Source organism: Pinus tabuliformis, chromosome 3_2, assembly GCF_031772625.1.
Source record: "Pinus tabuliformis cultivar Carrire ecotype Pingquan chromosome 3_2, CPIR1, whole genome shotgun sequence".
In the NCBI taxonomy this organism is placed as follows: Eukaryota; Viridiplantae; Streptophyta; class Pinopsida; order Pinales; family Pinaceae; genus Pinus; species Pinus tabuliformis.
Window position 1 is genome coordinate 793,127,306 of NC_142302.1, and position 22,023 is coordinate 793,149,328.

The following is a 22,023-nucleotide window of genomic DNA, read 5'->3' on the forward strand; positions in this document are numbered from 1 at the left end:
GACAACACAACAAAGAGCCAAATACATAAGGGAAGAGGAGGAAGCCCAATATAAATCTAAAAGATCAAAGGGTGACTTTGAACATGATAGCCCACAATCACATAGACAAAGAACTCCATCAACATCCTCCCATGGCAGTGGATATGGAGGCATAGGAACAAACATCCCTTTAAGGCATAGAACCATATCAAATTTCCTTGACGAAGGGTGTAGGAATGATGTGGATTCAAAATTTTTCCAGTTTCTCTATGCATGTGGAATACCATTCAATGTTCTTCGCTCACCTTATTGGCATGAAATGGTTTCCGCCATTAATGATGCCCCCAAAGGATACAAGAGCCTTGGGTATGACAAGGCTAGAACTATGGGACTTGATCATGAAAAAGCAAAAATAGCACATGCTTTGGGTCAAATGACAAGTTCTTGGAATGAGCATGGGGTATCCATTGTATTCAGTGGATGGACAAATGTAAAAAGCAAGCCATTGATAAGTGTTCTTGCTGTGTCTAGAGGTGGTGCAATCTTCCTTTCAGCGTATGATTACTCAGAAAAGTTCAAGGCTGCCATCAACATTACAGAACCATTACTTCAAACAATTGAACGTATTGGCCCATACAATGTCATCCATGTCATAATTGATAATGCTTCTAATTGTAAGGCAGTAGGAGCAATTATTGAGGATAGATACCCCAACATATTTTGGTCTAGGTGTTTGGTTCACACAATGAACCGTTTGATGCATGATATTATTAAGAACAAAAACCCTCAATACAAATGGATTGGTGATTTGTACAAGCAGCAAAAAAATGTTAAAATTTATTACAAATCATAGCAATACCCATGGGCTTTTCTATAGTCACTCAAGTTTGGAGCTATTGAAGATTCCGAAGACTAGATTTGCTAGCTATTACCTCACTTTTAGGTGCTTTTTGAAGGTAAGAGAGTCATTGGCTAGCATGGTATCAAGTCAACACTGGCAGGTATTAAAGGACAGGGCTCCAACCGTAGTTGACAAGCAAGGTTTTGAGCAGGTGGAAGACACTTCTCTTGATGGTGTGTTTTGGGCCGTGAGGGAATTTTTGCAATTCACCAAGCCCATTTATAACATGATTTGTTTTACAGAAACAAATGCACCAGTGATTGGGGAGGTGTATGAGCAGATGGATAACATGTTGGGACAAATAAAATATATTGTTCAGGAAAAAGATCCCAACTTGTATGATATTATTCACAAATGTGTGTGTACGGTGGAATAAACTTAATGTTCCACTACATGCCTTGGCGTATATCCTTATGCCAAAATATTACTCTCCATCTTGGTTGGGCAAACCTACACCTGGGGGTGGGGTTAATGCCAAACCCCATACATATCCAGAGGTACAAGAGGGATATATGAAAGCATTAGACAAGCTGGTCCCTGACAGGGAGGAGTGTGCTAATCTGCATCTTGAATTAGGCAGATACTTCACTAGCACTGGAGTGTTTGGTTCTTTGCATGCAATGGAAGATAGGGACAGATTTGATGCTATCACATGGTGGGACGCATATGGCGGGTAGGGACTTTTGCCAAAATTGGCAAAAAAAGTGCTTTCACAAGTTGTAAATACTTCTTCTGCAGAGAGGTGTTGGAGCACTTACAACTTCATCCATAATGTGAGAAGAAATAGACTCAATGAAAATTGGGCAGAAAGTTTGATTTATGTGCACTACAACTTGAGGTTGTTGAGTCATTATTGTGATCATGATAGTGAGGATACATCATATACAACTTGGGACAACCCAGAGGAAGATAATTTGGAGGATGGTACTCTACATCTGGAAGAATTGCAAACAAAACTTTTGATAGACGACGACGAAGCAAGAGTAGCCATGCCACCCGCACCATCCAGTAGCAGTGCTCGAGTTCCAACATCATTGCCTTTGTTGCCGCCACCTCCATCTACATCCTCACGTGGAGGGCATGTGGCTTTTGGTTCTGGTCGTTTGACTATGCGGGAGGAGACTCCCAGTAGTAGTAGACCACCATGACCTTCTCAGAAATTAGACATTTCTCATGGCAAGAGGCCCAAGCATTAGCAATAGATAATAGATTTAATTGTCTTTTCTAGTTTCTAGTAGTTTTTATAACTGTTGTATCTTTCATATTTATTATGATATTTTTTGTAAACAATATATGACAATTTAAGTTTGAAGTTTGAAGTTGGCAATTATAACTCATTGGTAATGAATTATGAATATGATGCCTTGTAAAAGTTGAAACATTTCATTTCATGTTAGATATTTTTTGATATAGTTTGGTTACTTGGTAATGGTAATGGTTACAAGCAGTGTTGCAAAAATTGAGATAAACTCAGAAAATCGCGATTTTCCGAGTTTGGTGATATTATCGCCCGATTTTTACGCTAAATTATTTCTTTTTCACAAAAAATCTTTGGAAAAAAGGTTTTTTTTTAGGAGGAGGTGACACAACCTACCCAGGCTACCCCTGTCACCAGTAGTGGATGTGGTCTACCTCCTGTAGCTCCTAGTTCTTCAACTTCTAGAGCACAGCAGAGTCCACTGCCAACTCTACCGGCATCTACATCTAGAGGGGCAGACGAAATCAGTGGTATTAGACTTTAGTTATTTGGTTCATTTCATTGTATATGACATTATGACTCATGATATGAGATACATTATTATATTTTTTGTTGATATTTTGAGGCTGGGTTGGGACTCAGGAGTTACTATTTAGGACATGATTCACTGTTATGTTTGATGTAGCACTGGAAATGATATTACACATCTTATATATTAGTTCTTTTATCATATTTATGTGCCAATGTATTTATTTTATGTTGTAGATGCTTTAGATATTTAAAAAAATTGAAAAAAATGAATATTTTGTATGTTATAATCTTTTCTTGATTTTTACCGATTTTTTTCCGATTTTTTCCCCTCGCCGATAATATCCCGATAACAATTACTGCAACATTGGTTACAAGTACAACTTTAGTGATCAATGATGATAAATGTTATATATTGAATTTTGAAAGCTTGAAACTTTAAGATTGATGAATCATGAGACACGATATGTTGTATGTTACTAACTTGTGAACATGGTTGATGAAGATTATAACTTCTAGATGATTAATGTTATATGGTTCAATCCATGCTTTTATGCTTTTTATATCTAATTCATCATTCTACATGCTTTTGTTGACATATATGCATCAAAATATATATAAATATATATTATATAAAAATTCGCTCCCAATTCCCTCCTGAACTAGGAGCTTTTGAAAATGTCGCTCCCCGCTCTTGCTCCCTACTTCCGCTCTTGATCACAAGTAACCTTGTCTCGTACCAAGTATCATGGCCCTTTACGAACCCTGATACAATGTTATAATACACTGTATACAAGTCTGTCCTTCGACTAGATACAACTAAGGCTGAGGCCTAGTCCATCAATTCCTCATCTGCCCAAATACAAATACAAATGGTTGTCCTTTGCCTACAAATCACAATCAGCAAGATACTTACTCACGTAGGTTGGTTCCTTTAGCCCACAGACCTCAGTTCTCTTGTTTTCCTTGCTGTAACCCTGAATCCTTTGTTGCTACAATCTTCTTTTAGCCTCTTTTCTACTCAGCCAACCTCTATCTGTTTTGTCAACAATCCTTGAGGCCCCTAGGACTCCTGTTGCGGTCTGATCCTTCATACCCTCGGCCACACTGTTTTTCCACCACCGAGATGCTACAACGGCTCTCAATAATGCTTGACCTTCCCTTCTTTAGCTGTGGCTCTGCCACACTGTTTTTCCACCACCAAGATGCTAAAACGGCTCTCAATAATGCTCGACCTCCCCTTCTTTGTTGAAATTTGGTACCGGAGGACAGGTGGTTCCCTTAAGCTTTGATATTTTGCCTAGGGAAAAGTGTCCAAAAGAATTTAATTTTTCTCCTAAATTAACTTTATAATTTTTATAAAGTTAAATCTAATTTAAAAGTGACTTTAAATGATAAAGTTACTAAGTCTAATTTTAAAGTGACTTTTATAAAGTCAATGAAAAATTAGAAAGGAAAAGTGACTTTGGAAATAAATGACTAAGTGGGTCTTTATTAAAGTGAGGTGAATTAAAAAATAAAAAGTGAGATTTAAATGAACATTTAATCTTAGCCTTAGATCACAATCTATTTCAGCCATTGGATTTAGGGATCACCCAAAAGTCACTTGGATCACCCAAAAGTCACTTGGGGTTAGATTAAAGGAGGAAACGGAGGAAAAGGTCATTCATTCTTTCATGAGCAGATTGAGAGAAGGAGAGCAAGAGAGCAAGGGAGAGTTCTAAGCAGGGAGGAGAAGGAGAGAGCAGCTTGGCACACATTCCAAGGCAGCAGTTGAGCAGATTTGTACAGCTGGTTCAGCACACAGTGAAAGGCAGATTTTGGCATGATTTTAGAGGAGTGGTTTGCACAAAAATTGAGGAGCAGTTTGCTGATTTTTCTGCACACAAAACGAGGGCCGTACAACGCATTTATTGCAGGTCGTACAACACATTTATTGTAGTCCGTACAACGCATTTAATGCTGGCCGTACAATAGCATTTAATGCTGAAAGTGGGCACAAAAATTGAGGAGGCCGTACAACATTTATTGCTGTCCTGTTTGCTGTAATTTCCAGTTTGCTGTGAGGCATGGGAAAAAAGATAAGTTGTAAATTTGCTTGCTGATTTTTCGCTGAATATTTCACTGTGAAAAATGCATTTTCAGAAATAAAGAAGAGCTCTCGAACTGGTTTTCCCCAAGAGTGGTAGGGGGTTTTTCCAGGGTCACATTGACCAAAAATCTCAGTGTTTAAATGTGTTTTAATGGCTGTTTATTACTGCTGATTTTATTTCTGCAATTTCCAGCATTCTGTAAAATTTCCAGAATTTGTGTTTTCAGCAAATTTATTTTTTCCAGCTTGTTAAATGTATGGTTATGGGAAAGGGCATTTAACTATATGGGAGAAATAAGGAGAAACTGAAAACCGGGGTGGGAAACGAGAAATTTTTACATGGTATCAGAGCTTGAGTGCTGAAGGGCAGTTTGGGACAACAAAAGGAAAAATTACAGTTGCTGATTTTTCACTCAGAAAATTCCAGCAAGCTGATTTTTTCATAAACAACAGTTTTATCTTTACTACAACAGTGCTATTTTTTAGTTTTAGGACAGCAGGATGTCATTGGGATTGAGGGTGGAGGATAGGCTGGATGGGCATACAAATTACAGCATTTGGAAGGAGAGAATGCAGAGTATTTTTGAGGAGGCAGAAGTCTGGGATATCATGGTGCATACCACACAGAACCCTGTTGTTGTGCCTACTGATGCTACTCAGTTGGCTGAGTATAATAAGAAGAACAATAAGGGTAAGAGGCTGATTCTAGACGGAATCAAAGACCATTGCATTCCTCATGTGAGAGGAAAGAGCAATGCTCATGAGATGTGGACAACATTGTCTAATCTCTACCAGAGTACCAATGAGAACCGGAAGATGGTCCTGAAGGAGAAGCTGAAGAACATGATGATGGGTAATGATAGTGCAGCTGGATATCTCACAAAGATTACTAATGTGAGAGATGAGTTGGCAGCGATTGGAGAGGCCATTCCACCCACTGAGTTGGTGCGGATTGCAGTGAATGGCCTCCCCCGTTCATGGTTGAACTTTGCTGATGGGGTTTGTGCACGTGAGACCCTTCTCACATGGGAGAGGCTTTGGGATGATTGCATTCAGACAGAGATCAGGAAAGGTCAGCTTGGGGCAGCCAAGCCAGTTGAGCAGGATGAGGATGTAGCACTGGTGGCAGGAGGCAAGAAAGGCAAAGGGAAGAAGCAGGCTTCCACAAGCAGTGGTGGGGGCAAAGGAAAAGGTAAAGGTAAACAGGGGAACACACAGAAGGACTATTGCAAGGTAAAGTGTTGGAATTGTCAAAAGATGGGACACTATGCAGTTGTGTGTCCGGAGAAGAAGAAGAAGAAGGGGAAGAACTAGGACGTGGCAGCTTCAGCAGAGATTGAGGACTTTGCAGGTCGTTTTGGTCGGGAGTTTGCGTTCACTACGTGTGAGTCCTCTAGTGCAGGATCACCTGCCACACAGGTTCAGAGGGAGCATGCTTTTCCCTCGATTAGCGGAGCATCTTCAGGTATCTGGTATGTGGACAGTGGGGCTTCACGTCACATGACAGGAGTCCGTGAGTACTTCTCAGAGCTTTCAGAGAGTGGCACTGATATAGAGGTAGTACTCGGTGATGACAGAGTTGTTAGAGCAGTCGGGGTGGGGACACTAACATTTCAGAGGGAGTCCAAACCTCCCTTGAAAGTGTCAGATGTTCTTTATGTGCCAGGGATGAGGAAGAACCTCATATCCGTCTCAGCTTTGGAGGACAGGGGATATGAGGTACTGTTCAGGGGAGGACAGGTGTTGATGTATCCCAGGGGCACTCCAGCTGATTCAGCTAAAGTGATAGGTGTACGCCATGCAAAGGTGTACAAGTTTGCATTCCAGCCCCTTTTGGCATTGAGCAGTAGTACCAACAGCAGAGCTAGCAGTTCTGAGCTGTGTGAGATTTGGAACCGCAGGATGGGACATAGTATCATGGAGCCTTGAGGACATTGCGGGAGATCACTACAGGTGTGCCAGATTTCATTACTGATCACTTTGATACTTGCAGAGGTTGTGCGATGGGCCAGTTTGCCAAATCCCCTTTTCCCAGCAGTGACAGCAGAGCGACTGAGATACTTGATTTGATTCATTCTGATGTGAGCGGTCGGATGTCTCATGTTTCCTTGAGTGGATATGAGTACTATGTTTTATTCATTGATGATCACTCGAGGAGGACCTGGATTTATTTTTTGAAGACCAACAGTGAGATCTTCAAGCGGTTTCAGGAGTTCAGAGCTCTTGTGGAGACACAGATAGGTCAAAAGATCAAGTCCCTGAGGTCGGACAATGGAGGAGAGTACACCCTTGGAGAGTTTGTTGACTATTGTGCGGAGGCAGGCATTAGGAGGGAGTTCACTGTTCCTTACAACCCCCAGCAGAACGGGGTTGCAGAGAGGAAGAATAGATCCATCATAGGGGCTGCCAAAGCCATGTTACATGATCAGGGGTTGCCATTGTTCTTGTGGGCAGAGGCCTGCAACACAGCTGTTTACTTGCAGAACAGGAGTCCGCATCGTGCCTTGGGGCACATGACTCCGGAGGAGGCTTTCTCTGGGAAGAAGCCTGATATTGGTCATCTTCATATCTTTGGATGCATTACATACTCCTATATACCCAAGGAGAAGAGGACCAAACTAGAACCCACCGCAGAGAAGGGTATCTTTGTGGGCTACAGTGAGACCTCAAAGGCCTTTCGGATTTACATTCCTGTACAGAGGAGAGTTGTTGTCAGACGAGATGTGAAGTTCGAGGAGGACAGGGCCTTTAGGAGGTCACGGGAGTTAGAGTATCTGGATCAGCCAGACCCTCAGCAGCAGTTGAGTCAGTCGCAGGGATCCAGTGGGCAGGGATCAGGAGGATCAGGAGGTACATCTACGAGGATGTCAGGTCCGTCAGTGAGCAGTGGCTCGCCGAGCCAGAGGGGTGGTGCTCCGGGCAGCATGCAGAGCAGTTCATAGAGCAGTTCACTAGGGAGTCCACTGATGGACAGTTCACATGGTACCTCAGCTTCTACAGGTTCAGGTGCAGGCAGGAGGACAACAGACATACAGTCAGGAGTTCAGGCTACTGATGGTGATGAGGAGGAGGAGTTTCATTATCCTATGGGAGAAGCATGCTCAGGGAAGAGAAAGCCCAAGTGGATTCAGGACACCTTGAGAGATGCCACATCTGTTGCTGAGTCGAAGAGGCCGGTCAGAGAGAGTAGACCACCTGAGAGGTTTTGTAGCTATATGGCGATGGTTACTAGCATCCTTGACTCTGAGCCTTCTAGCTATGAGGAGGCAGCTAGCCAGCAGGTCTGGAGAGAGGCCATGCAGGAGGAGTATTCTTCTATCATGAAGAATGAGTTTTGGGAGGTGGTGCCGAGGCCTGAGGGCAAATCCGTGGTTACTTCCAGATGGCTTTACAAGGTAAAGCATGCTGCAGATGGCAGCATTGAGAAATTCAAAGCAAGGTTTGTGGCTAGAGGGTTCTCCCAGGTAGAGGGAGTTGATTATGAGGAGACCTTCGCTCCTGTGGCTCGATATACTTCGATCCGCTCTATTATATCGATAGCAGCAGAGATGGGTTGGAAGATCCACCAGATGGATGTGAAGACTGCATTTATCAATGGCTTCATATAGGAGGAGGTGTACATTGAGCAGCCACAGGGCTTTGAGGTGCATGGGAAGGAGTCCCATGTGTGTAGACTGAAGAAGGCCCTTTATGGCCTGAAGTAAGCTCCCAGAGCTTGGTACTCCAGGATAGATACATACTTGCAGGGGATGGGTTTCACAAAGAGTGAGGCAGATCTGAACCTTTACTTTATTGTGATTGGTGAGGAGCCTCTCATTCTGGTGCTGTATGTGGATGACTTGGTCATTACAGGTGTAGAGAGACTCATAGAGCACTGCAAGAGAGATCTTGCGATGGAGTTTGAGATGAAGGACATCGGCTTGATGCATTATTTTTTGAGCTTGGAGGTGTGGCAGGAGGAGGGGCATTTATTCCTGGGGCAGGGGAAGTATATTGTGGACATCCTTAGCAGATTCCACATGGAGGATTGTAGACCCATGTCGACACCGATGATCACCAACTGGAAGAAGCTTCATGCTTCGGATTTCGAGTTGGTGGATCCCACATTGTACAAGCAGCTGATTGGTTCCTTGATGTATTTGGTCAACACTAGACCAGATATTTGTTTTGCAGTCAACACGATGAGTCAGTTTATGTGTGAGCCTAGGAAGGTTCACTGGGTGGCTGCAAAACACATTTTGCGGTACTTGCAGGGGACAATGGATTATGGTCTGGACTACAGGCAGGGAGATGGAGTGAGATTGACAAGATACACTGATTCTGATTGGGCAGGTTGTGCTTCTGATAGGAAGAGCACTTCAGGGTGTTGTTTTGGGTTGGGTTCAGCAGTAGTGTCATGGTTTAGCCGGAAGCAGCAGTCAGTAGCACTGAGTTTAGCGGAAGCAGAGTATATGGCAGCCAGTCTAGCTAGTTGTGAGGCTATTTGGCTTCGCAAGATGTTGTTTGGCTTATTTGGTCAGCCATTGAGACCTTCAGTGATTTACTGTGATAATCAGAGTTGCATTAAACTCACGGAGAATCCAGTATTTCATGACAGGTCAAAGCATATCGGGATCAGATATCATTTCATCAGAGACTATGTTCAGAAGGGAGCTGTGAAGCTTGAGTATATTTCCACTGATGAGCAGGTTGCAGATATTCTTACCAAAGCCTTACCATGGGGCAAGCATGTCTACTTCAGAGACAAGATGGGTGTGGTGAGGAACACCTTCCTCGGTAAGAGGGAGTGTTGAAATTTGGTACCGAAGGACAGGTGGTTCCCTTAGGCTTTGATATTTGGCCTAGGGAAAAGTGTCCAAAAGAATTTAATTTTTCTCGTAAAGTAACTTTATAATTTTTATAAAGTTAAATCTAATTTAAAAGTGACTTTAAGTGATAAAGTTACTAAGTCTAATTTTAAAATGACTTTTATAAAGTCAATGAAAAATTAGAAAGGAAAAGTGACTTTGGAAATAAATGACTAAGTGGGTCTTTATTAAAATGGGGTGAATTAAAAAATAAAAAGTGAGATTTAAATGAGCATTTAATCTCAGCCTTAGATTTCAATCTATTTCAGCCATTGGATTTAGGGATCACCCAAAAGTCACTTGGATCACCCAAAAGTCACTTGGGGTTAGATTAAAGAAGGAAAAGGAGGAAAAGGTCATTCATTCTTTCATGAGCAGATTGGGAGAAGGAGAGCAAGAGAGTAAGGGAGATTTTTGAGCAGGGAGGAGAAGGAGACAACAGCTTGGCACACATTCCAAGGCAGCAGTTGAGCAGATTTGTACAGTTGGTTCAGCACAGTGAAAGACAGATTTTGGCACGATTTTCGAGGAGTGGTTTGCACAAAAATCGAGAAGCAGTTTGCTGATTTTTCTGCATCCAAAAAGAGGGCCGTACAGCGCATTTATTGCAGACCGTACAACGCATTTATTGCAGTACGTATGGCACATTTAATGCTGGTTGTACAACAACATTTAATGCTGAAAGTGGGCACGAAAATCGAGGAGGCCGTACAACATTTATTGCTGTCCTGTTTGCTGTAATTTCCAGTTTGCTGTGAGGCATGGGAAAAGGGATAAGTTGTAAATTTTCTTGCTGATTTTTTGTTGAATATTTCTCACTGTGTAAAAGGCATTTTCAGAAATAAAGAAGAGCTCTCGAACTGGTTTTCCCCAAGAGTTGTAGGGGGTTTTTCCAAGGTCACATTGACCAAAAATCTCAGTGTTTAAATGTGTTTTAATGGCTGTTTATTACTGCTGATTTTTATTTCTGCAATTTCCAGCATTTTGTAAAATTTCCAGAATTTGTGTTTTCAGCAAATTTATTTTTTCTAGCTTGTTAAATGTATGGTTATGGGAAAGGGCATTTAACTATATGGGAGAAATAAGGAGAAACTGAAAACCGGGGTGGGAAATGAGAAATTTCTACATTCTTTAGCTGGGGCTTGCCTACAACGCATAGAACAAACCCTCAACCTACTCATCTCGGCCTTGGCTAAGTCCTTTTCTGTCCTGCGAAAGCCCTCAACCCAACCGTGTTGCTCACTCTGCCAGCTCTACAAAAGCCCTAACCAGCTGTGATATGTTCTGTTTAAGTCCTCGACCAATTTATTCCTCCTGTGACTGACCAGGTAGGCCGTATAACACTAAGAACAAACTTCTCTTGCTATGGCCAAACTTCTGCTCCACACACAGACATCAACTAAATCTCCAAACCAAGCCCTACATCATCACATAACTCAACCTTCCTCTCCCTTTTGGTACTGGCTCCTTTAGCTGACCAAATAATGGAGAAACTCAACCCTTGTTAGGCTTGCTGCAGCTCCTCTTGTTTGGTTGCAGCTATGTCACATTAGCCTCCTTTGTCCACAGGATGAATTCCTTCTCAACCTTGTGCTTAGCCTCTCCTTTGGCTAATCACAAGGGTGGTTCCTCACATGGTTTCATTGGTGACTAGGATATATTGAATAGGGACTCTATGAAGGAAGAGTTTTGTGCTACCTCTTCCGCAATGCAAAAAGGGAAATCTCGTGGAATTGAAGGATTGTGTTGTTAGTTCTACAAGACAATGTTGGATATGATGGTAGATGACTTTTGTAACCTTGCTTATGAGGTTTTCTCTTTAGGTAGCCTTTCAGAGTCACTTAATTGGGCTCTGATCAAGCTTATTTCGAAGAATGTTACCGTAGACTTGGAGTTTGTGTTGGCTACTTGAGATTGTTTGACTGTGTTCTGTGAAACTTCTAGGGCTATTGTTATTGATCACAAGATTGACTTTTGGTTGGTTGGTCTTGATGAGCTGCTTACCTAGATTCCAACTGCTTGGAATATTGTTCCTCTTGGTGTTATCGTGAGATACCTTGGTATTCCATTTGGTGTTAATCTTTCTCCAATTGCCATGTGGTATTGATGTCTTGAGTAGGTACAATGTGAGATTCTCTGCTAGCAATATAATGATCTTTCTTTTACAAATTCATTCACTTTGGTGAGCAAAATGCTCTAGGTTTCCTAGTAGAGTCCAATTTCATTAGTTGGGGTATATGTTGCGATTGTATTTGTGGACCAAGTGTGGTGGGGCTTTAAGGTCTCCCCATGGTGCCTTGGGATGTTGGTGTTATGCCCATGGATGTGGTAAGCCTTGGTTTGATAGATGTTGTGATGTAGGGGAGCATTTTAGCACCTAAATGGGTGGCTATATGTTTGGACAGTAGTTCTCCTTGGCAGACTTTGATGTGGCACATATAGCTTTCAATTCAGTGTGTTCGTAAAATCACGAGTCTATTTGGATTATGTGTTATGTTATCTGCCGCACATAACTTTTAATTGTAGGATTTTTTCTCAGGAATATTTGGGCAACATGGAGGAAGGTGGTAGGTTTTGTCTATTAGTGGATGTTAGGCAACTAAGTTAGGGGGGACTTGGCCAGAAGGCCAATTTGGAGTTGGCAGTTGGAAGACACTTGTACATCTGATCTTCCACTCGTTCAGGCAAGGAGGCTAAATAGGAAAAATATATTTTTCTTGAGGGAATTGTAGGGATGCCAATTCTCACTCTTGGAAGGATTGGTGCTCGATGGCTCAGGAGTTTTCATCGTCTTCTATGGATTAACCCGCTTTTTTGGAGATTGTTGGACTCATCTTGCAAGAATATTTGCTCAAGATGAAGATGATTGTTCTAGCACGATTGGGAAGGGAGTTTTGGATGCCCTTTGACTTAGTATGTGTTAAGTTTAGGTATGTTCTATGCTTAGAGCAATTTAATTCAATTTTCACAGTTAGCTCAATATATTTTCTAGATTAGCAATCACATCAGCATTAAAGTAAACTGCAGATAGAACATAAACATAAATCGCAGAAGAGAAGCCAAGACTAGAGGACACAAGATGTGGCACTAGCCAGGGACAAACCCCAATGTGGGGAAACCCTTGATCAATTCTTCTTATATATTTTTCAATAGTTCAGCAAAGAGAGAGAGAGATAGTACATTTACAACAGAAGTCAGCACTTTGACTTATCTAGATAAGAGCATAGATCATCTCTAAGAAGATTATACATGAGATCAGTTGAAGACAAGCTGCTTCAACTGATTCTCCAAGGTGACTCCTTCACCTATCATCATGTTGCATCTCGTCATCATGCTGCACCTCACCGTGCTGCACCATGCTACACCCATCATCATAGTGCTGGACCTAATGACCATGCTGTGCACTTCATGCTGCTGCCCGTCACTGTGCTGCTCCAATCACTAAGCTGCTCTCATCACGGATTTGCACCCAATGCTGCACTCATCACTGATCTGCACCCAATGCTGCACTCATCATGCTGCATTCATTACTGCATCCAATATGCTGTTTTACACTCACCAGTCTTAACTGCTTGCTATGGCTTACAGCCTAGCAGAGCAGCTGGACTCCTCCAAAGTGCAGTCAACTAACAGTCACAATGTCTGCCTTGATTTGTCTGCAATTGTCCTCTAAGGGAAGGCTGTCACTGCCTTCCACAAGACTGTCCTCCATTTATTACAGCATGTATATATCTGACATGCCATACATCAAACTGAAGATGTCGCTGTCATGTGTTCACTAGATAACATATAACCTAGAGAGCAGACTTCACTGTTTCTTCTTTATGACAGTGAATTCCCAGTCCTTAACTCATGCCTTGTAACTGTTTTATCTACAGCACTATGCTGTCACCTAGGCACCTACAACACTTGGTCCATGCTGTCATCTCCAGCACACTTAGGCACCTACAGCACTTAGACATGCTGTCACCTACAGCATACATCAGGCCTCCTTGTGCTGTTGATAAGGGCTGCGTATTGAGACAAAAAGCAGCTAGATATTCTTGATTAGACTGCGGGTTAGGGCCTTTGTTTGCTGTTCATTAGGCCTCCTTAGACTGCGGCTAGGGCACCTTATTGGACTGCAGACTATCTCCTCCATAATGCTGCTAGAGCTCTCCTTTGACTGTGGCTAAGGCTAGAACATGTGGCTAGGGCTGCGTATTAGGGCAGCGTGTATGGAAGCTTCCTTACTGCTGTTAGGGTATCCCTTTTGCTGCTTCTAAGGGCTGTCCCAAACCCTTCCAGAACAGCGTATATATTAGGGCATGATAGGCTGCGTTAGAGTCTGTTGTTTAGGCTTCCCTCACCATGCTAGATCTCCCTTCCTTCCTGCGTCTAGGGCTTCTTCATTAGGGCAGCGTAGATCCTTTCTCCATTAGTGCAGCGTTATCCCTTAGGACCTCTCCTCCTACTAAAACCCAAAGACAAGTAGAGAGGAAGAGATCCCAAGTGTTTAGAAATGACTGGAAGGCAACCTCTATTTATACTAAAACGTTGAGCACATGTGGGGTTTATTTGGTTGCTGGCTGACCTTGATGAATTGTCCCATAACACAAATAAATTCATATCTCCATGAATACTTATTGGAATTGGATGATCTCTATATCAATCCTACACCTCTCGATGAGAGGGATCCAAGAAAAATATCAGCTGCCATTAATAAGATGACCCACATGGAGTTTGGCCCTAGTTGCTAATTTTAACAGCATGTTTCACGTAGACTGTACTCCATTTTCCATTAGGGGCATGTGATAGGCCTAGTTTAGAACTTTAGAATGCTCGGGGGGCTTCATCAGAGATTGAGACCAGATGGATTTAGAAATTGCATAGTGTTTGGTTAGTGTGGGTTTATTATAAGCTTCATGTGTTTTCCTGATTGGTGATCTATATTGGGGTCTCCCTTCCAAGGCTCAATTGGCCAATAGCATCCCTTTTATATGGACTCTGCCTCTCATATCATAAGGCAGAAAATGCAAAGTACACTTTTTGTGAGTGCTCTTTTGTGCGATCTTCCTGGGATCAAGTTCGGTTGCAGTTTGCAAATATTCTTTAGGGACATTTACATTGGAGGGCAGTGTTGTTGGGGGCTTCCAGATCTGTGATTTCTGATTCTTTGGCTGGTATCTGGCATTGTTTGAGAATTTCAGCATTATTTGTTCTTGGGAAACTATGCTTAAATTTGTGTTTGATAATGAGGCCAGTTGTTTGACTGCTTTTTGTCAATTATGGAGAGAGGAGGTACATATGAAGCCGATGGCATCACAGTCAATGTTGATTAAGGGTGCGAAACTGTTAGATTCTGCTTCTTCTGATTTCATAGCTGTTTTAATTGTGATAAAGAAGAGGATGTAAATATCAATTTATATACCCTTTTGTTGCTCTTCATGCAAATATTTTCTGTATATATAAAACGTATATTCTGTATATATAAAAGGTACTTTTTACAAAAAAAGGGAAGCATATGCACTCAAATGAGAAAATACTAGAAAACAATAGATAAGGTTATAGAGATAAAAATTATATGAGAAATTATAGTAGATATGATTATAATGAGCACTAAAGATGCATTTGTCTATCTTTAGCAAACTTTTTAGCACAGTAACAAGATGCGCGGGCCTAATTGGGGACTCACAAGTTTTACTTGACTCGGAAACAAAATGGATTGGTTTGACTCATCAACTAGTCGGAACTGTTGACCAGTCAAAATCTCACAAGTACTCACGAGTCAAATCCTTGATCCACAAGTGCTTGCAAATCTTTGAGTGGTCCATGAGTCTAACTCACTGACTGCCGCTTTGACTATGGATTTTCTAAATGGCAGTTTTGAATATCTGGACATGGGGAAGTCCACATAATTAAAAAAATACTATTTAAAAGATCACAAAATCTAGAAAAAAAAGTATAGATAGGCAAAATTGATAGCCACCAATTTATGTTTAAACCTGAAGCACGAGACCTGTAAGGCCTTTGCTCAGATTATGGTTGCATGCTGTCTGCAAATTCCGTGGGTGCCTACGATGTGGTGTTTTCCAGGGTATGTGAATGTGTTAACCATAGTTTTATTAAACTTATCAAATTGGTGAATAGATATATTCATGAATTTGTTGTAGCCAAACGTTTTGCAAATCATCTAAGTAATTGAACGTATGGTGCCAAAATTCAGGCATTTTTACCTCCACAATATCTTGATACTTTACCTAAACATGCAAATATTTTCAATTCTGACCATCAATCGCAACGTTTTTGCCAACACTTGTTATTATTTGGTGCTTTGAAACTGGTGCATTTTGATTTCTGTTTATTTGACTCATTTTTATCTGCCAAAAAAACATGGTATTCTTATATGGGTTTTAGATGTTCTTCTTTTAGAATGTGAAGCTTTTCTTGTTTACACATTGATTACTTTGATTGAATGCATAACAATAACACTTGACCATAAATGACTTGTAATATTTTTCGTCCTCGGGCGTAGTTTTACCATTTTAAAGGATCCTTGATTTTTAGTGATGTGGTTGCTTTTTTGTCATAATACTAACTTTTGGCTATATTCTATTAAAGGCAAACTGGGGAATTGCAGGTATTGAGTGCCCATCATCATTCTCGATCATCATTCTGGAGGGGTATGGCTTATTTCTTTTCCAAGCTATTGGACAATGAACGTGTGAGCTAGGCTAACATGAAAGGTTTTTGTAATGTTAACATGATGGTTACTTTTTTGGCAGGAACGTTCAGTGTGAACAATATTGGATCTTGTTTCACTGCAGGACCTTACACATTGCTCAATTCCTTGTGGTAGATGCAATTAACCAAGGTTAGTGAAAATACGTAATGGTGGGTCTATTGAACCCTTGTTTTTATTATGTTCAGATTTGGAGGTAAATACAGTGTCGGCAATAATACTTCTGGCACTGAATGGTAAAGATTGCTAAGAAGGTTCAATCTTACTGACCATTGTGAAGAAAGTAAACTGCAACTTGATACTCTTTGTGAGACTTTTTAAACCATCTACACAAATATCGAATATGCATAATATTTTCTGTATGCCCTCATATTGTCAGCATTTTGACATGTTGGATTCTTGTTTACTCTAGGGATGGATCCTTTTTTTCTCCAAGGAAAATTTCATGGAGTTCCCCCACTTCACCAGAAAATCCAAACGGAGGGTGGCTCAACTGCCAGCCACAATAACAGCTGGTAAGAGAAAGTTGGTAATCCAGTGGGACTTAGCTGGACTTGAATCTCAGCCAGACCTGAACAGGAGACCTCATGGCTAATTCTGTCTTGAAACTGTCCATTTGAACCCGTTTTGCTAACCCCACTGAGCTTCTAGGGATGGATCCTATAAATGTGACGAATATGTTTCAGCAAATTGTAAGGGCTGCAACTCATCCCAACACACCACAGTAAGAATCAATATTATCTCTCTATCTGTTGTCTTTATCTGGTTAAGCTGGGTACCCTTTGTTGAGAAATCTAGGGCATTAGCATTAGGTGATTTCTCTTTGATTAGTAACTGTTTGTGAATGCTTTTTACTTCTTTAGATTAAGATCTTCTTCTTCTTAGATTATTATTGTTCTTCTTCATCAAACAGTAGTAACTAATGAACATAAATAGACAAGAGACACAGAATATAGGCTACCAGCCAGGGCCAAAACCTCTCACTCTTTGAGAGGAAAACCCGCACAGATTCTTCTCATAGAGATTCCAATTGACGAATACCAAGACCAAGATCCTTGACCCACTCCAAGACCAAGACACTAGTTCTCCAGACTATCTTCTGCTCTTTTCTTCTTCTCGACCCCTCTTCCTCTTCGACATTCTTGACACTGAGATGTTCACCTCAACGAACTGTAGATCTACTAGATATTGCACCGAAACATTGTCAATGTAATGTCAACGAGATATGACCACTGTAGCAGCACCGAGACACTGTGATAGATCTCAGAACTATAGCTCCTTCATATTTCCTTCACAGTGGTCTTCCTCTGCTGTAACATTGAGACTCTTTCTCAGACATCTGAACCCTTGTTACTGTGATATCCTTTTCATCCCAGATCCGAGTTCCTTATGTACTTTATCACTGCAACTGTGATCCAAGCTTCTGTGATCCGAATTTATCACTGCCACAGTCCACCGAAAAACTCAGAGATGTATCTAAACTTTACTGTCCTTTGTTACCCAAAATATAAGAGAGATCTGAATTCTCTTCACTGTGTGACTTCCGAACTTCTTCACTGTAGCTATCCATCCAAATCTCAGAGGGTTGTCCAAACTGTTCACTGTAATTACCATCCAAAAATCTCAGAGGAATCCGAACTCTGAACTGTCCTAATGCGAGGACCCTTCATGCCTATTTATAGTGGTTGCCCTTCATAAATAAGCCGACCTGAGTATATGAAGGGTTGTGTCTCCATAATTGTGAGCCGACATGAATTCTGCTTCATCTTGAGGCCGACATAGGAAGATGAGAACTAGTGCTTGTCGGTTGAGGGCTTTTTGACACCTTTATAGACTTATATGCGTTCCATACATAACTCTATGACCTAAAGGCTCACAATGGGAGCCATCTAAAATAAAATCCCTTGTTCATGAAACCCATGAAGCAAGTCTTACAATAATAATTTTATTTTCCTTCTTTATATTATTTACAAAAGTCATAGTTACATGTCATTATGAAGACTGAACCTAGTTACACTCTTCAACACTTTTCAGGAGTTTGTGTTGGAACTTTAGTAACGTTATGCATGGAAATAACTAGTTTGAATGACTTCTATTTATTGGTGTTTTTTTACTTTCGCCAAAATTACTTCCAAATCTATATTATACAAATATCATGAATGGACCTTGGAAGACATCAAAAGGCATATATAAATAATAGATAATAGTTTCAGTGTGATCAGGATTACAAGGAGCTAGTTTTCTTGTTTGCTCTTTTTTCCAATTATATATTCTTGTTACACTCTGCTGAAAGTGCAAGTGAAATTCTTAGACCTGTTGCTTTTATTTTATTTTTCTTAACTGAGATGCTAGTGGAGCACGTGTTTATGCTCTGGGGATTATATATTTGTGGCAATGTTTGTCTAACTACATCTCTTCTCAGGGCAGTTGGAAGCAAATTGCAATGGTGTGAATTGGAAAGCAGCAAAAAGAAATGCTGTTGCAACATGCGTTCAGCATGGACATAGAGTATGTTGAAGATGAACTAAATCTTCTAACTACTAGTGATACTTACCAACAAGCCATTTGGAGCAATTTTCTTAACGTTTTTTGAGAAATGAGATCAGATGTTATCCTTCCTTGACTGCAACTCCATTAGAATATAAAGAAAGAGGCAATGGTAGAGCCATAACATGTTCTTGAAATCTGAGACAAGCACGTTGATGTCTTAAATGATCCTTTATGTTTCTGCAATGGATTTGTTATTCAGATTTGTTTGTGTTGCATGTCAGCGAGTCTTTAATCAAACAAATTCTTGAACGTACACATTATAAAGATGTCTCTTCACTCTTATATTTAGTTATTTCAGAAATGAACTACGTTGAATCAAGATATGCACCGTCTGAGATTTGTGTCCCTTGCATTTTTTTGGGGGAAGCTTGCATATGAAAACTTACCACATCCCTTTGGCTAAGATGTTGTGCTATGAGGGGTGTATCTACGCTGTTAAAATTCCCTGGGACTTACCCTTGGCCTCAGTGGCACCCACTCAAGGTTTTGAACCTATGTCTGCATTAAGACGAGCCTGATCACCTTGCTGTTCACCACTACACCACACTTCCGTGGCTGAATTGTTGCATTTGAGTACTGAATTATTACTTACATCCATAAATTACTGTGTTTTCTTTCTGTTGTTCATGGTGGCTTAAAGTTGATGCAGCCTGTGATGACTGCTATGGACTATAAGGTCATGCAATTGGCAAAGATAGGTGAATATAAACTTAATAAGATCATGCAATTGCCAAAGATAGGTGAATATGTACTTTATTTTGTGAGTGCATTCTATTTCTGTTTAATATGGTAACATTTGTTATAGTAAAATGGCCCAAGCCATCTGCTAAGCTTATGGTATGGGGTTTAGCAATGCAGTTGAATAATCTAATATTCAATTATATTAGAATGAGTATATAACGATGGTTTAAATTCGATAAAAAATGTATAACTATGTGAATGAACTATATCACTGCAAAAAATGATACAGAGTTTTCAACTATCATTTTATATTTTTCTTTTCTAAAATGTTGTATATCAACATAGATATATACAGTAAGCAAAGGTGGAAAGGTATATATATTGGAAATTTATATCATCTTCCTCAGTGCTGGAGCAAATATAAAATCTGAATAAACTAACATATTTAGATGTTTAGCATCTCTAAATAAGCCTTTTGCTAACAGTTACATGCCTTTTCCCCATTGACAGTAAAATCATTGCAAAGAACCAACTTTATTAGCAAAAGCATGCTTGTTTTCTAACTCCAGATAATGTGTGAGGCAGTGCCAAATTCTTGAAAAAGCAAAGTACTAGATCACTAGAACTGCCAAACATGCAAGTCTCCAGTCCACCTTTTCCTCAAACAAAACTATCCCTTGATCTTGAAATTTATGACAAGTCTTTGGTCCTAACATATGTGCTTAATTATCTCAAGTTTGCCACACACTAAGTGATATGACCCCAAAGTGGGGATACAATGGGGTTAAATGTATATGTAATAGTGGTTGGCCTAATAAGTAATCGTATTCATTGTGTGTACTTTTGTTTATTATTATTGAAGGATTTGGTACATAGCACTAAGAAAAATGCATATGCTAGGCCACTTTTTGCTAAGTGAACCTTGGCTAGCAATCCTTATTAGATGACAAACCATGCAAAGTTTAACAATTTGCCACTAATGCAAATGGACCAAAGGCTATGCAACTTGAGAATCCACTTCCTTTGGGTGGGAAGAATTTTAATGAGCATTGGGAACATGTGCAAGGATATGTTTTTGATGTAACAAGGATTAAGCATTTTGAAGTCAAACTACATAGTTGTGTGCTAAGCAACCAACCAAAAGTGTCTCCATTAACGGCCTCACATATCAATGCTCAATTTGAACAAGCCCTCTAGAGGAATCGACCCACCAATGTATTTACTGACTATCTTTATTAGAGGGAAGAAGGGCCTTTTGTTGTGCCGATACTTGCTAGTTCTTCTAGGCCTTGGCCTGAAAATCCCAAAGATTACTTGGGGAGAAAATGCCCTCCCTACTCAATTTTAGTGCTTGGAATGACATAAGTTTAATGATGCATTGTCTCCAATGTTTCCAACTGCAAATTGAGCACCAAGCCAAATGTCAACTTGACTTACTACTTGAGATATTTCATTAGATGAGCTAGGCAACAAATTTTCAAGCCTCCCAAGTGCTTTTGCAAATGGAGGACCCATAAAGCTTGAGCAAGTGAGGGGAACATATAATGTCACACAAATCAAAAGAGCCATGAACCTTGAGCACATGTTGAGTAGTGTAAAACACATGGTATGTTATGTTCATTGATAGTTGTCAAAGAAACACAAAAGAAATCCCAATATTCCCTTATATTCTACATTCAAATTTTGGTCAACCTAGATTTGTAAGAGAGTTGTCCACAAAATGATAGTTTATCATCACTAAATCATCATGAAGAGAAATGCCCTTGATCCCTTATTGAATCTTGCTAGCCTCCAATAAATGCCCCAAAATATCAACAACAAACACATTGAAAAATGGAGCAAGAGGGGAACCTTGTGTTATCAAATGATGCAAGGGGATTTAGGACAAGAGTGACCTATTCACCAAACTAATAGGCAATGGAGAATAGAGTGTTCAACATAGGAACACGTGGATCCAAATCCTAGACAAAATATCATCCTTGTAATAAAAGAGCAATTGACTCTTTCATAAGCTTTGTCCTAGTCAATTTTGAGAAACAAGAGTGTTGATCTACCTCCCTAGCCCATTCCATGATGTCTCATGTAAAAGACATTGTATCCAAGGTAAACCTATCTGGCATTGAACTTGTCTAGTCCTACTTGCCAACTTTAGCAATGAGTCTACAAATGTAGAGAGCAATCTCCTTTGCCAAATCCTAATAAGCATCGCCAAGGGTGATGGGTCTTCGATCCCATGGAGTCTGTAGTCACATTATTTGTTATAAATTTAATGAACCCTTAGCTAAGATATTTTGTTGGAGCCCTCGAGGAAAAAACCTCCTTGGCCATGCAACAAAGATATCACCATTTGTATCATTTACCCCAAAGAATTCACAAGGAAGATTGTCATTCTCAAGAGACTTGCCATGACTTGAGAGAAGCAGGAGTTCTTTGAAAATATCATAATCCAACGTGTTCTTATCGATGGTAGAAATGTTAGGTGAAATTACCTTAATGTGTGTAAAGATGAACACTGTGGAATATCCG

General features: G+C 40.4%; 1 protein-coding gene across 2 annotated transcripts in view; it reads left to right on the forward strand.

Annotated features, from left to right (window-relative positions):
• Nucleotides 1-19,055, forward strand: part of LOC149182980 (uncharacterized) — a 64,860-nt gene extending 45,805 nt beyond the window's left edge. Inside the window, exons 3-6 of one of the 2 annotated variants that reach the window (XM_089417023.1) lie at nucleotides 16,146-16,207; nucleotides 16,310-16,398; nucleotides 16,679-16,990; nucleotides 18,694-19,055. The gene's annotated coding sequence lies outside the window, so the exon portion shown is untranslated. The remainder of the gene's footprint in view (nucleotides 1-16,145; nucleotides 16,208-16,309; nucleotides 16,399-16,678; nucleotides 16,991-18,693) is intronic. The other variant, XM_089417024.1, reaches the window with a different exon arrangement.
• Nucleotides 19,056-22,023: the final 2,968 nt, after the last annotated feature.